This window comes from Artemia sp. Qi Xiang Cuo, chromosome 10 (assembly GCF_049724085.1).
Source record: "Artemia sp. Qi Xiang Cuo chromosome 10, ASM4972408v1, whole genome shotgun sequence".
Taxonomy (NCBI): Eukaryota; Metazoa; Arthropoda; class Branchiopoda; order Anostraca; family Artemiidae; genus Artemia; species Artemia sp. Qi Xiang Cuo.
This window is the reverse complement of record NC_142803.1, coordinates 62004798-62017284: the sequence shown is the minus strand read 5'-3', so window position 1 is coordinate 62017284 and position 12487 is coordinate 62004798. Positions and strand designations below refer to the sequence as shown.

Sequence of the window (12487 nt, the reverse complement as noted above, 5' to 3'; positions counted from 1 at the left end):
AAAGTTTGCATTTTGTCCCAATCCTTTAAGAATGACTCCTGGAATACAAAACTCGTTTAATTGGAATAATACGAAGCTTTTTTAAAAGTACTAATAAACTTTAGCATAAAGAACGATGTCTTGAGAGTAACCCCCCTCATATACGTATTAATTAATGTTCGTTTTAAGTTTTAATGTTGCTCCTTACTTTCAGTTGATTTTTTTTATTTGATTATTCCTAGGACTAAATGAGAATACACAAGCTCTTACCCTGTCATTCTGACTCTCTTCATTTATAGTTTTTGTTTAAACGATAAAAACCGTAAAGAAGAGAAAAACGAGGATAAGTATTTGTCTTCTAAAGTACCGTCAATTGACGGGAACTGTCGCATTCCTAACTCTGTTTTTTACCCCTTCCCCTCACTTAGATTTTGGAAATTCCAATTTTTGGTATTCTCGTCGAAAAAAGGAGAAAAACCAATTTTGCCGCTTCCCCTTCCCTTGGATTCTGGAAACTTTAATTTTTGTCCTCCGTAGTTCCTAATTTCCCACTTATTTTTCACTTTAATTTTAGCTCCAAATAGTTTTTGTTAACTATTTGTCCTAGATGGGCTGTTGTATTGTTTACGTTGCTGCTTTTGTTCGTTTATTTGTGTCTTTTTACTTATTGACTTGTGGTACAAACTCGCTTGCTTCTTGTCTTAAACTGTTATGTATTCGAAGAGGATTTACAATATTTGTCTGTGCGTCGGTGAATCGCTCCTCTATTTCTTTGGGACAATTGTTCTATTGGTAAATTGAAAGGTCCTTTTCAGCAAGAATGTTTGCAATTTAAATTAAATTATTATGAGGAGGGGACAGCCCCTTTCATATACGGAATAATTTCTGTTCGTTTTATGTTTTTTATCCTGCTTTTTACTTTCAGTTTAAAAAAAACTTGTTTTTTTTTAGTTAATTCATGAATAGACTTAAAACCCAGGGATTAAATTCAAACAAAGCTCAAGAATAAACTTAACACAAAACTTGGGATAAACTTTAAATGCGAACAGTTTCGTTCTTGTAATATTAGAATTTCAAAAAACAAGGGCCAACTTTAATCTTGTGTGTGTTCTGGTTAATAGGTTGTTGGAGGGGATTTCCCTTGAGATTGTTGTGCAGACCCCTCTAAAATTAAATCATGGATTATGTTCTGATTAGTGGAACTAAGGCTGGGCTGTAATGGAGGATTAGGAAAAGAATAATTGTAGTTTACACAATAATTTATTTTATTCTTCTATTATGTTTTATGTTTTTTAAAATTGGACTATGTTATTTTCTAGCATTTTTTTCCCTACTGTTAAGCTAAATTTTGTTTTCTCCCTTTCCCAGTTCTTAAAGGTTTCCAAATACGAGGTTGAAATATATGGACTTTTAATACTACATTATAAGAAAAATCATGTTTTAATTAATTCATGTTTTAATTAAAAATTTTAGCCGATAAACACTTTATTTTTTCGTCTATAAATAATAAGGCATAATTGTTTAATAACTTATTTGCTTGAATAAAATGTAAGTGTTTTTTACCGTTATTCAATAAAGGTTATTGAATAGTGGTTATTGATTAACAGTTATTGAATAACGGTTATTGAATGACGGTTATTGAGTAACAGTTATTGAATAACGGTTATTGAATAACCGCTATTGAATAACGGTTATTGAATAACCATTAGTCAATTTCCAAGTTAAGATTCTTGAATATCCTAGAAAACTTAAGTAAACCCTCACATCAGATATGTAAGTAAGCATATAGGAAGGTATAGGAAAATGATGGCTAAGGATTAAAAGTACTGGAGAAGTTATCACTAATGGAAACCTCAAAGTTGCATTTGAATAAGCTTTCTAGTGGCTGCAACATTTTATGTTAAATATTGGCAGCCCCTCAAAGATTTGTTTTGCCCACTTCCAAAACAATTGGCGGGATTGAAGTGTACCCTCGCAAAATACTCAATAGTCAGACAGCCAAAATTAGGAACTATTAGACGTTTCCTTGATTCTATCCGATTATTTTTCAAAGGATTTATAGATAAAAAGTTGTATTTATTCACGAATCCTCTATCTCTGTCCCTTTACATCTCTCCACAAAAGTAGATTCTCGGCGGTTGTTTTCAGTCCAGTATTTTTTCTCCCTCTTTTGTTTATTTTTTCTCTTTTGATATTGTTTCTCTTTTTTTTTCAGCTCAGAGGTGTCCTGTTTATCTATTCACCTTTCTCTGCAAAGGCAGTTTCTCAGTGGGTCTTTCTAGTCGAGCAATTTTTCTTCCTCCTTTGTTTATTCTATCCCTTTTCTCTTTCCCTATTGTTTCTCTTTTGTTTCAGCTCAGATGTCTCCTGTTTATCAATTCATCCCTCTCCGCAAAGGCAGTTTCTCAGTGGGTTTTACTAGCTCAGCAATTTTTCTCCCTCTTTGGTTTATTTTTCCCTTTTCTCATTCCCCATTGTTTCTTCTGTTTTTGGGTGGGGGAGGGATACTCTATTCACACTGAAATATCTTTTTCATCTTCATTTAAAATTATGTTCAAAAACCTTGCTAACTGTTAAAAGTCATCGTTTTTTTTTGTGTTCTAATGCCAACTTAATCGTTCCTGTTTTCTCCAATTTCTTTGTTTCTGTTTATCGCTTTTTATTATCAATTTAAAAAAGATTCCACGAAACAAGTTTCTCAAAGAAAAGTAAATAGCTTTATCAAGCCAAAAATGAGCAGATATTAAGTCAAATAATCTTACAAACGTAAAACTACCACAAATCACGATAAATAAATGAAACTTAAAACGAACAGAAATTACAAAAAATAGTCGAGTCAAACTCAAAACGAGAAAAATTAACATGAGTAGGGCTGATAACCCCATGCCTTCTCAAGACCAGAACATAATTTGCGCTTTACTGAAAGAAAAGAAAAACGAATGACCGTGGCTAGTTAATTTAATTGACATATTTATTTACTGATATTTATTTTTTAAAGTTTGGATAATTTTTTATTTATGGAAGTAAAACAAAGGGAAATATTTAAAACGTATTTTGTTATCAGTAAAGCGCAAATTTTTTCTGGTCTTGAGAAGGCAACTTCAAACATGCATACCTTTCTCAATAAGATATACTACGTGTAAACAATGAACGAATTGCCTAGCTTACAGTCCTTGTCCTGAGGACTGTGGGGGGAGGGGTTGACATCCCCAAAGACATAATTACTGGAGCTTTAAACAAAGCTTAACAAAATAGATCTCTAAAAATTTCGATCGGATATGTTTTGGGGAATGATAGGCCTGGGGGGGGACTGATTGCCCTTCATTCATTTTTGACTCCTAAAAAGGGCACAAAAACTTCTGACTTCCAATCAAATGAGCTCCAACCGATCCAAAGATTATGCGACCATCCGTTCGATAAAAACCTTATATGCCCCGGGGCATAGCTTGCAACCATAACTTGCCCATGGGCTCTGGGAGATTTTGTCTCCCCTAAAGATATTGTTATATGATTGTTGGACTATAGGTAACAAAATGATTATCTCACAATTTCTGTTGAATGCGTTTCGGGGAAAGAGGATATGAGGGAGGGGGGGGGGCTAATTATTCTCCATCATATTTGACTCTTAACAGGGAAATAGAACTATACATTTCAAATCAAATGAGCCTCTTCTAAAGTTCACACGACCACCCCTTCCATAGAATCCTTATATGCCCCTGAAGCATAACATACAACCCAGACTCTGGAGGATTCTGTCAACCCTCAAGGCATTATTATATGATGCTTGAACTATTTTTGAACAAATGACTATCTCAGAATTTCTATCGGATGAATTTGTGGAAAACACGACGTGTGGGGGTGGGTGGCTGCCCTCCGATTACTTGGACTCATAAAAAGGGCTCTAGAACATCTGATTTCCAAACAAATGAGCCCATTCTGGAGTCTTACGACCACCCTTTCCATATAAACCTTATATGCCCTCGGGGCATAACTTACAAACCTTGCGCCAAGGGCTGGGGGGAAGGGGTTGTCATCCTCAAAGACATAATTTCCAGACCTTTCAACTACGCTCAACAAAATGGCCCTTTTTTCGAAGTTTCTGTGACAACAAATGGCCATCTCAAAGTTGCTATTAGATGCATTTCGCGAAAATACATGAGATGCGGGGGGTGTATCCACTCTCCGATTACTCTGAATCGTAAAAAGGGCATGAAATTCTTGATTACTAATCCAATGAGCCCCCTCCGAAGTTTATACGATCACTCTTTCTATATAAACCTTATATGCACCCCACGGCATAACTTAAAACCCTTGCCCTGAGTGATATGGGGGGGGGTGTCATCCTCAAAAACATAATTTTTGGACCTTTAAAATACGTTGAACAAAATGACTAAATTTTGATTGAATGTGTTTGAAGAAATGATGGGCGTGGTAGGTAGTTAGTTGCCCTCCAATCACTTTCAACTATTAAAAAGGGCACTAGCCCTTCCATTTTCTAACTGAATGAGCCCTTTTCAAAGTTTCTATGACAACTTCAATACAAAGTGCCCCGTTCTAAAAAAAAATGAAATAATAATAATAATACGTTGTGCCCACATCGCTCTTTAGTTAGGCAGTGCTATTGCGCTGCCTATGATTATTATTACCTGTTATTTCAAGTTTTTTTTTAACCGTATTCTAGTGTTTATTCTCCTTTATCTTTATTTTATGTGTGTTTTGTGATTTAGCGTATTGTTTATGTTTTTTTAGTGTTTTATTATTGTATTGTTAGGCCTACAACAAGCCAAGATTCTTGGGCCGAGTAACTGTTTTATGTTTGTAATAGTGTTTTAGTTTTAATAAAAGGATTGATTAATTGATTTGCTTTTACAGGTAATTTCTGTTGATTTTTACTTCGCTGCACGTGCTTCTATTTTCCTTCGTGTGGCTAGTACTGTGGTATAGGTATGACAAGTACCTCAGTGTTAGAATTTGAGGTAACTACCAGGTCTAGCAGCAAATCATCATTTGTGATGGAGCCGTGAAGCCTGTAATAAAAAAGAAAAATAGGAATAGTAACACATATTTCCTTAAACTTTAGGAAGTCCTTGATTTTGATAGTTTCCCAGTGTTGCTTTGATAGTATTGTGCTTAGAAAATTTGAGCCCTGGTAAGATAATTGGAGTCGTTTGCTGGTTTCAAGTCTTACATAAGATTTTTTTTTTCGGGTGAACCATAATTTATTTTTTCGAACGAGGCCTGATCGAAAGACTTTCATATTCTATTTGGAAAAAAATACTATTTTTAGGACATGTGCCCCCAAACTATTTTACTTGTGCTTGAGGGTTCTTTCGGCCCCTAAGTTTACGGGTTTTTGGTTCAATGGTTCGGAAAGATAAAGTTTTTAGCTGCTTTTAGGCCCTCTTCTGGGTAGAAATAGTTTTTTTTTCTTTTTATTGTGAAATGAGTTTATTTGAATCTAAGAACTTACCAATGTAAGTTTTGAGCTATTCATAAAAAAAATTCAGCTATTTTGAGACCAACTTTTAGGGGAGGAATGTATCCCGAATGTAAACGTGTTTATCTTTAAGTTTGCTACGACCCCAGGTGCATGCGACTGTAATAATCCCGGGTAAAAAGTTTTTGGCTGATTCCCGGACCATCTTACACCCTTCCTGGACACTGTCTCCTTGAAACACGTGTTTATTCATCTCTGGAATGATCCCTGACAATTTTGAGCCAATCTGATCAAAGGTCAGATACACCCGCTTTTTTCTCATTGCCTGTCTGTAAAAAATGGCGATTTACAAAATTTATTACAGGGGCTGTAGGTGAATGCGATTCTGAGAGAAAGTTTTCTAAACCCTTATTTAGGAGAACCTATTTCCTCTTCTATGTGTTTTATTTCATGTTTTTTTTTTGGCCAGAAATCTCAAGAAATAATTTTGAGCTGATCAGAAAAAAATAGTTTTTGGATCCCTTTTTTGCAGAAACTAAACAACACGATAATTTTTTTGCATTAATTTTTTTAAGCTTGGGGACCTCTCACTCATTTTTTTCAAACCGATCAGAAAAAATAAGGTTTGTAAGCAATGTTGGGCCCCTTAATGACCCCCCTTCCTACAAATGTATTACGGTTTAGTTCATTCAATGATAGGTAAAAGTTTCAAGCTAATAGAAAAAGATTTTGGATTAACGTTGTGCAAACCATAATTTTGAAAAGCCCAGTTTTCAGGCAAATTAATATATTTTTGTCTAGTTTTTTTTTGAAAATCGAGGCACCTATGACCTTAATCTTGACTTCCAGGTTTAAAGTGTCAACACATTAAAAAAAATCTCTTGGCCCTACTTTTTTGGGACTCGGGCTCCTAATCAAAAGAACCATATTTTTCTGAACAGATTTTAGTTTTAAGACCCTAAGCTTCCTCACCTTACATAGGTTCAGCTATGACAGGATCTATAGATTGGTTGAACGTTAGTAAGGTGAAAAAGCCTAGACTCTTTAACAAAAATTATTTTTTCATTTTGTTTTAAGAAACTTTTCTTTTGATTTGTTTTATATTTTGCAGATGACGGCTGTTGAATATAGGCTATAGGCTAAATATTTGCATAGATTGTACTAACGTTTTAGGTTCTAGGCGTTTCCCCCTCGGAAAATACTCCCCATCCCTGGAAAATAACCCCTCCTGTAAATATCCCCCACGGAAAATACCCCCCAGAAAATACACCCAATGGAAAATAATCCCCATGAAAATACACCCCCCTCTCATGGAAAATAAGGTTTCCAAATTTCAGATATTTATTTGAGTTTTTTTTTTCATTAAAAACTGCTAAGGAGGAAAAGAGGAATTTACACGCTGTAAATATGATAAAAACTTATAAAAAAATCAAGGAAAGGTTCAAAGTTGCTAGTTATCTGAAAGTTTGAGGGTTGTACATTGTACCAATGTTGTCATACCAATTTGGGGGGTTTGCGTAGACTTAAAATCTTTATGTGCCTTCTAAGTTTTTGTGTCATTTAAGAAAGTATATGGAACATGACTCTTTATTAAAACATCGAAAAATTGATATCCCCTCTACCATAGCTAGTACTATCTTGGGACTTTTTTTTCCTGAAGATTGTGCGTCTAAATATCATATCATATATAGCACCAATGTTGTCATACCAATTTGGGGGGTTTGCGTAGACTTAAAATCTTTATGTGCCTTCTAAGTTTTTGTGTCATTTAAGAAAGTATATGGAACATGACTCTTTATTAAAACATCGAAAAATTGATATCCCCTCTACCATAGCTAGTACTATCTTGGGACTTTTTTTTCCTGAAGATTGTGCGTCTAAATATCATATCATATATAGCAACCTTCACTTTTTGGGCTGTCCCATGCAAAAAGTGATTATTCTTGTTGCTGAAGGCGGTGGCATTTTATTTTATAACATACCCCCCCCCCTCCCTACATTTTGTGAATTAGAATTCACGGATCACTGGCCCTGTTGAAGTTGAGAATTCAAGTGATAAGAACTTGCCTTCTGCATCATTAAGGGGTGACTCTAAAGTCGCTTGTTTCTAATTCTTTGCCTTTTTATTGACGAGTGTAACCCAGCCGTCCATACTGTTGGAACATGCATAATGTTGCCCAGCCGTCCATGCTGTAGAAAATCAGACAGCAATGATAGGTTTTGTGTTCAGCTCTTGCCTTCGACCAATGACAATATTTGTGTGATTTTTCATGGTTAGAAGATATGTAAAGCTAGGAGATATTTGTTGAGTCTCCTTAAATTCCTCTTGGCGGTGTTCAATCCGTTAATTTAAGATTTATCTAATATTTATATCTAAATTTCCAATAAAGAGATAGAAAAAGAAATGGGATAAAAGAGAGATAAATATTTTTATAACGCAGAACTTTTATTTTTAACCCAAACTCATAGCTTTATATCTGGGATCGTTTTATTTTAAGAGATATCATGTTGTTTTCTTTTTGAAATTAAAAAGTTTCCCTTTTAGATTTCAGAATTAGTCTAAAAAGTTAATGTTTCTTTAGTCAATTTTTTTTATTGTGTTGTTGTTTTTTTCCCTCTAGAAAATTGCCCTATATCTGGGATGTCAAAAACCGTTTAATTGTTTAAACTTTTAACTCATTAAAAGTTTTAAATTTTTTAAGAATTTAAATATTTTTTTTATTGATTAAATGATAGTTATTTCAACATTTAGTAGGAAAAACAGGTTTAAAAAGTTTTCGACACTCATCATAGAAATATAAGTAGAATGCTAACTTATACTTTGCCAACGCCCCCGTACCAAACAGGTTTTTTTTCTGGTAGTCCTATCTACAGGTCATCACACTCTTTGCCAGGGGAATGATACAATTTCAAAGTTCAATGTCTTTTTGGTGATAAAGCCAAACCAGCACGTCTTGTTTCATTGTTATGCAATTATTTTTGTATATATTCAACTTTCAAATTCTAAAGGAGCATTACACTCTTTGCCAGGGGAATGGCGCAATTTCAAAGTTCAATGTCTTTTTGGTGATAAAGTCAAACCAGCACGTCTTGTTTCATTGTTATGCAATTATTTTTGTATATATTCATGTTTCAAATTTGATTCTCCATCAGTTCTGAATAGTTTAACTTGAGATTACAGGCATTTTTTGTAAAAAGAATTTAAATATAAAAATTGATAATTCTATGCAATTTTTGGTGAGTAAAAAGATATTCTCATTATTAAAAAGAAATTGTCATTAAGTTAAGGAAGAAATTCTTTCCATACACTAGAACTAAGGGATACTTATAAACTTAGAATCCTGTTGTTTTTTATGAGCTGAAAAAAACTCTAATTCTCTTATAGGTAGAAATTTACTGTGTGATTTTTTATCGTGATCAATGGGTCTTTTAGATGTTTTTTTGAAAAAAAGTGCTCAGCTTTCGATTGATAATTCGGTATTATAATAAAATTTTGATTTTTTAATTTATTAATTTTTAAAAAAGCTTCATTTTTAAAAATAAAAATTACCCTTTTTTTTGTGATTTTTTCGAAAAAAATCCCAGCCCCGTCTGCAAAAAAAAAAAAAAAAAAAAAAAAATGTGTTTTCATTAATTTAATTAAGAAATTCTTTAGGTTTTCTTTCCGTGTGGTTAAAACTTTTAAAAAAATTATATTTTTGAAAAAATGTTAATTTTTTTAAATATAAGTGGCTTTTTTTTTTATGAATGTTTTTTAAAAAAATTATCTGCACGTAAGCCTTTAATGTGTTTTTTTTTTATATATAATTGGCCTTTTTATGGATGTTTTTGAAAAAGTGAGTAGCGATCGATAGGTTATACTGGATTAGAATAAAATTTTGTTTCTTTGAATGAATTAATTGTTACAAAAGCTTCCTGTTTTATTACAGTGTGATTTTTTTTTATCAAGATCAGTGGTTTTTTTTTAGGGATGTTTTTTTAAAATATTTCCGGGCCCGGAGGCATTTAATAATATATTCCTGAAATTTACTTCATTCAAACCCCCCCCCATTTCCACAAAAATAAAATTTTTTAAATTATAAAACAATTTAATAATTAAAAGTTTTAGCTTAGCTATAAGGAAGTAATCGACTTCAACATGAAATTCTTATCCATCTTTTTTAATAAGGAACGAAAATATTACTTTTTCATTTTTAATTTACAAATAAAGTCACGGAAGCTTGGACCTCGGGGGGGGGGGAGGAGCAGTTGATAAAAGGCCCTCCAGCCCACAAACAAAACCCCTGATTTTGAAATGAAGATGTTTTTTTAAGCTAATTTATATGTCTAACATAAACTGAATTATTTTCCAAAAACCCAAAATACATTTTTGCTACAGGATAAATTTTTTTGTCTTTTTTTTTAATGGAAGAAGAGACGTGCAATAATCCCCCTTCTGAGAAGAAAGCGAGATCTCGTGAACCTTCATTAATACAGGCCACAAGAGCGTCTGTTATCAAATTCGCTGGAAAAGTTACACACGATCGAGACCATGCATCGAGCACCCAACTTATAGTGACAGAGCCCTCTGACCCCCGCGTTAGTTCCATGGCAACTGGAAGGAAGTTGAAAAGGGAATGGACTGCCTTATATAATGCCTCAGCTCAACCTACTGAAGAATGTGAGCTCGAACCCCTTCAAGTTTTGCAAAGGAGCTCAGATATAGAAGTCCAGTCAGAATTTGTAAGCATATACATAATTTTTTTCTATCTCTATTTTCAAAAAATAAGACAAAATTTTATCATGCGCATAGCTTTTTATGAGTAAAAACTTAAAAATTTGTCTCTAATCTATTTAATTTTCTTTCATTAAACAAATTAATGATATATATGGAGCGATTATCATGATTTTATATAACGAAAAAAAAAACCTTAAAAATAAAATTCAATAAAAGTTGAGTTATAATTAAAAAAAAAAAAAACTAAATTTAGACAAAAAAAACTAACAATTTGAAAAAAACGAAAAGACAAAAAAATTTGGAAAATAAATTTGAATCGCAATTGTAGAATGTTATTTTTGACAATATTAAATTTCATAAATCCGCTACTTATAAGATCTACTATCGCTTTTTAACACGATATGAATTCTAAGTGGGGTCGCATGCAAATCGGACTTTAAATAGCAAGATGTATATCTTCAATAAGCAATTTACACAGGGAAAAAGGTTTTTTGATAATTTCCAAATATGTCTTCGCAGCAATGTTAAGAAACATTATTTGGATGAAGCCGTTTTTGGTCATTTCATCAAGAAAAGAATTTGAGACTGTTCTATTTGAACAGTGTTGTGAAATCCGATACCCCTCCCACTCGGAATGTGTATTGATCCTCCTACACCGAAGGACCCCCCCGGTTCCCATGGGTTCTCCCTGGGAGGGGTTTGGGGGGGGGGGGGGGGCTCTAAAAAGGACCATCCAACATTTTAATTGTTAATATGGACGGAGAAAAAAGTTAGTCTCTCTTAAAAGTATTTATTTAGCCCAGGGCGAAAAAATCCGTTGGCAAAAGACAGAGGAAAATACAGATTATTGAGAAAGTAACAACAACACCAACCTCCGACATATGGGGATTCGTGTCCTTTAACTGAAGCCGAGGAGCAAGTGTTCGTACAGCATACTGCGTAAGTCGAACAATGGTCAAATTTCATCGACAGTTATAATGAAGAGGCTCAAAGAATAGAATTGGACTCATATTTTGCATTTTTATTTAAAAAAAAAAAATTTTGGAATAAAACCATTAATTTTTTCTATCATTCTCTTGTTCGAACTTACCTTTCTAAGAATGACTACATTTTCCCGACAAAAAAAAATATTTTTTTTTTAACATGTTCAGTTGACATTATGAAAGACATAAGGCAATGTAACTTTTTTTTTCTTCTTCTTTTAATTGTTCAGGTGGTGGGACAATGACTATGAGAAATTGACAAAAGTTTATTAACTATAAAAAAAAATGCTTATTTTACATAAAAAATAAAACTTTTTTTTCCACAGATAAAAATTATAGCACTACCAGAGGCACCCGAGAGTACGGAAGCACGTATATTTACAGTCCCAATTATGTCACCACCAGCAGAGTTCAAGGATGAACCTACACTGGTTTTAGAGAATTTGAAGTGACAAGATGGATTCCTTAACGATGTTTTTGGGGAAATGACCGGCCTGGATGACTTAACTTATGATATCGACATGCCTGAGGATCCGGGGTCGACAGATTGTTTCATGTGTGAATATTTAGATGATGATTCTACATGTAAATTTGAACCGAGTCCTCATAACAAAATTCTATCAGAGAAAAATACCGGCTGGCTTGACCAATTGTCCCCAAACACCTTAGAATATGTACTAGGGGACCTCATGTCACATCCCTCCAATGTGGTCGAACAGAATGGGAGTGATGTTATTTAAAGGTCCCTTTCACCCTCCTCCACCCTTCTAACTAAAAGTAGTAGTAATACAACATCAGCTCATTCTTCGCGGGCATTTTTAATCAGAGCATAACAATGAGAGAATTGAGTACTGAACAAACAGTGACAGGACATGAAAACAGTGTTACATCACCGGAATTGCATGATTTTTATCTGTTAGAATCTGCTCTAGACCATTTGAAAACATACAGGGTAGATTTTAGCCTTCCCGAGGAAAACGCTGGCATTATTTTAAATGACCCCATGAAAAATCTCCACAGCTATATTTACAGAATTCGAGCACTTATTGAGATCCAGATCCAGACATGGGGAGGTCGGTGGGGAATTAAGGCATCAGTGAACCAAAAAGTTTATTTACAAAAGGGGACATCTGGGGACGTTTTTTATTTTCATTTTTCGACAGGCAACCAGACTTTTTACCCAGGTCTAAACGAATTTGAAGACAACTTTTTCAACTGGGTAAATAAACTAATTTCAACTTTGGATATATTTAGCAAGAGGGTCAACCATTTTATACATTGAACGCATGGATCTGAATCTCAGTAGATTTAAAAAAAACTTTATTTTAAGGGGAGGGAGGGGTAAAAGAATAAAATGCCACCCGGATTTGT

The 12487-nt window shown here is 33.8% G+C and overlaps 1 protein-coding gene across 1 annotated transcript in view; it reads left to right on the top strand.

Moving 5' to 3' along the window:
• LOC148948003 (uncharacterized) overlaps window positions 1-12487 on the top strand; it is an 88677-nt gene that overhangs the window by 19953 nt on the left and 56237 nt on the right. The gene's annotated exons all lie outside the window — the stretch shown is intronic.